The following is a 4529-nucleotide window of genomic DNA, read 5'->3' as shown; positions in this document are numbered from 1 at the left end:
CTTAAGATTAACCAGATCATGAGAAGAATTTTTTGAGTTACTCATAGAAGAAGTATTAAAAAGCAAATTAAAACAAAGAGAGTTAGGAGGCAGCTAGAGAAGGAAGTAAAGACTGAATGTAGCAATTGAACAGGAGAACAGAATGAGAAGATTCCAGGGAATCCCAATACTAAATTTCCAGAAAGAGCTACCCAAATGAGATAGTAGGCATAGAAACACATTGGGGTTCATACCTCTGAAACTCTTCTCAGGATTGTTCTGGACCATGTCGTAAGGTCACTTTAAAAGACAAGATTTTGAGTTCCATAAGTGCCAAGACTGGACTGGAGGTGTTTCTTTCTTTTTTTAATAGTTGTTTTTTAAAAAAGTATTCATTTATGCATACAAGAGCTGGGGTGCAGGCCAGAGGTGCGGGGAGTTGGGAGGAGGGGTGAGAGAATTCACGAGAGACAGAGAGTGGGAGCAGAACAGGCAGATGTACTGAAATACACTGCTGAGGGGAGCAGCGGGCGAGACAGGAGAGGTCTGCTGCTCTATGTGGGTTAGCTCCCTGGCTGGGGATCGAACTCATCCTGCAGTGACTGCCAATAGCTTCAGAGTGTGGAGACTTAACCCCTTGTACCACCAGGGAGGTCTTGGACTGCAGATGAAGAAGTGAAATAATCACATAACCAAACCAGAGAGAAAGCTGAGCACCCCTTTTGGCGGTTTACAGTACATTTAAATTTTTATGCATTTTAAATTTTAAAAGTTAAATGAGGGCCTCCCTGGTGGCACAGCGGTTGAGCGCTGGGTTACGAAGCTGCCCGCAGCCTCTGCAGTGCCGGTTCAATCCCCGGTTGCTCCCCAGCCCCCGGAGGAGGGTCCCACATGGCGCGCAGACCTCTCCTGCCGCCCACTGCTCCCCTCAGCAGTGTACTTCGGTCCTTCTGCCTGCTCTGCTCCCTGCTCTGGCTCTGGTGAATTCTCTCACCCTCCCGCGCTTCTGACTGTACCCAGTGCTTGTATAAATAATTAAATAAATAAAAATAAATCTTTAAAAAAAAAGTTAAATGATCACCAATTTTTTAAAAATCACAAACTTACTAATTCTTTGGACAAATGTCTGAATGTTGCTTTCAGGATGAAAATACTGTAGTTGATCCTGAATGATTTACTCATTTTTAGCATAATTTCCTCAAGCCCATGTTCAGATAGTTCATATTTGTTTAACTCACACAATAGGACAACTCTATCTATGATTTTCTCACTCCCATCTACTAAAATTGAGTTTTTAAAAGTTATTATTAGTTCTTCATTTTACCCATTAAAAATTTTACAGGAATTGGTAAATTAAGCCTATATGTGTCATGTGCTAGTTTGACAACACAATTTCACTAACTTCCAAGGCTGCTTCATTTTTCTACACTTAATTATCCAATCCAACTAAAATTAAATTTTTAAAATAGCATTCCTTCACATGCCAGTTATAAAACTGACTATAAAGAAAGTTCTACACATTTTGGTGGGTAAAATTTCAGGCCAAACTGTTTGAATTGATGAAACATCTTTACCATAAGAATCTGTGATTTTTCTCCAATTTGTTTTCATGTCATAGACCGTTTGTCTTGGGTGGAATCTACTTTAGTCCCATGTCACCATCTCTACCTTCATTTCCCAAAATCAAACGAAGCAACTTCAGTTAAAATAGGAATCCCTTGTTTGTCATAAGTGCCAATCCAAAAATATAGCTTTGTCAATATTTGCTTGGCTCCCTTTGCATTTTAAGGAATAAAATTCTTTAATGAAGAGTTTTACTTTTAAAATGGATTGATTGCTCTACCTATTAAGAAATCACCAACTGAACTAATCTTTTTAACATACTGGCCCAGGGCTAATAAGCAGTATTTACACTTTGGCTGAAGTTATCTTACACTTTTGGCTGAAGTTATCTTCTCAGGAACCTGGCTTCCCTTTGATAATATAAGAAGCCAATATTAATGGCAATGATCCTGACTTTAAATTGGAAACCAAGGGCCTCTATCAAAAGGACAGGCCTAATCTTCAGCACACAGTATCTCTTCTCAGTACTATATGCTTGGGGGTAGGAGACTGATGCAAAGTTACTTTGTATATCCTAACTTAAAGAATACCCACACAGTTTAGAAAAGTGACATAAGTGACAAGCAGGATTTGAGCAAAAGATGGAATTTCATCTTATTTTTAAATTTTCTTTGAAGTTTACGTGAAACCCAGGGGAATTTTTTATCTGGCAGAGAAAAAATCTTTCGTAAAACAATATGCAGGGCCTCTCTGGTGGAACTAGGGGTTAAGTCTCAGCACTATCACCTCTCATAGCCTGAGTTTTATCCCTGGCCAGGGAGCTGACCCACATGGCAAGGCAGACCTCTCCTGCCTTGCCCACTGCTCCCCTCAGCAGTGTATTTCACTCAATCTGCCTGTTTTGCTCCTCACTTTCTCTGGTAAATCCGCTCACCCCCAACACCTCTGTCCTATACCCCTGTTCCTGTATACATAAGTTAAATCTTTATATTAAAAAAAGAAACAGTGGGTGTATGCACTGTATATAGGTTGTAAGTTGTATGAACAATTTTCTATGAGTCTTAAATTTTATTTACTAGAAAGCTGGATGTCCATTAAACTCTGCAGTTAGATCTGATGGTGTGTTTTCAATGGCATTATCTCTTCATCCTAAAGATCTATAGATTGGGATGATTCTATTTAGGAAATCTATCTAGTCCTCAAGTAGAAACGCTCTGGAGTTTGTGGGAGGTATAGCTTTCAGAGACATCACAGCCAAAAGATTTATTGAGTGCCACTCTTTATCAAAACTGGTGAGAGTCAATGTATTAACATAAAAAAAGTTATTGAGTCCTTTAAGTGTTCCACTTCATTGCCTATCTTGCAGAAGAAGAAAAGGGAGGCTCAAGTTGGTTTAAGACATAGCTCATTGGTTATGAGCTTTTGATTTTAGAATGGTTGAACTCCCCAGGATTATATAAGAACAACACTGCCCTGATTGAACTGTGATCTGCAGAAAAGGCAAGGAAAACTACAACAAACCTCTGTCTGAATCACTGAAGGATAAGGAAAACAGGGCAGGCCTTGTTTTAAACACATGCTTAAAATCAAGGTAAACTACACACAGTGATAACAACCAATGAATCAAGTATAAGTAAATATTTGTTATGGGGCCTATTTGGTAATAATGAAAAGGACTTATTCATTTTACTTGGACCCTCCTTTGCATTTGAACAGATAATACGACTGATAAAAGCTCAACATTTGGTCCTAGACCAGCAGACTGCTCAAGGAAAATGCACCAGCTATTGTGAAGTCAGACCAGGTTAGAGCCAATCGGTTGCAGACAAGGTTGCTCTTCAAAGCCTTGCTGGCATTTGGGAGGTTCTGTGACAGACTACGGGAAGGGATTTCATTCTTTAACTTGATGGCCGGCCTGCAAGTTACCAAGGGAGTCCCTTCCCCCTAATCCATACTGTTCAATTGTCACGAAAGCTTGTAAACAGGAACCTCCATCAGTTACCTCAGAGTGGTTTGAACAAACTAACATCATAACAAGAGTGTTTATGGAAAAATGCTTAAGCACTGAAGCAGAAAGGGCTTAGCACTGATCAGACCTCTCCTCCACCTTTATTCTTCACTGTTCACATTGAAATGCAAATATCAGCGCAGGGTTTCCACTGGCGTGCCACTCACAAATTGAAAAGCAGTTTTTATCTATGCAAATGTAAGCATGGTAATTGAAGTTAATCAATCAATGCTAGCTTTCACTAAAACCTTGAACATGATTGAATAAAGTAATTATCATTCAGCAGAAAATGATGAAGTTGTAGACAGCATGAACCTTATTAAAGGAGGATTTTGAGTCACAATGGCTTAATTTAGCTAACAGCCCAGCCTTAGCCCAAGCAACATACTACTCTTGCTGCTTAGAATTGTCTTATGATTAAAAAACAACAACAACAACGAGGGGGGGGGGAAGGTGGAGGTAACTGTAAAGTAGGATTTAAAAAAATTTTTTTATAGTGCTGGATTAATAAAAAGTACTTGTCATTCTACAAAGAAGGAGACATAATTGACATCGCTTTTTAGAAAAAGCTCTGGACAGATAAGTGAAGATTGTTATGACATTTTTGATCCGGCCAAAAATAACAATAGACTCTTAATGCTATTGTGATGCTTTTAATATAAATGAATAAAATAAAGTGAGAACCTCAGAAGTCTTTGTAAAATAAACACATTAGAGAAATATTTCCATGTGCAAAAGTAACCTATTAAAACATTATAAATCAAATGCTAAACTCTTAACAGTGTGACTTTGAATGTAATTTGTATTTTTTATTTGTTCACAGCAGTTTCAGTACCGGAACAAATGCTGCCTTCTGCACAGCCTCTCAAGTACTTCATTTTTCCAGAGTGCCATATATTCAATTACTTGCTTTGACATATAAGAAAAAGTCTACCAGACAGTGTCTTATTACTAATTCTAGGGACCACCCCCTCCTCCC

Source organism: Talpa europaea, assembly GCF_964194135.1.
Source record: "Talpa europaea genome assembly, chromosome: 1".
NCBI classification, from domain to species: Eukaryota; Metazoa; Chordata; class Mammalia; order Eulipotyphla; family Talpidae; genus Talpa; species Talpa europaea.
The sequence above is the reverse complement of the archived record's forward strand: the minus strand, read 5'-3'. Positions refer to the sequence as shown.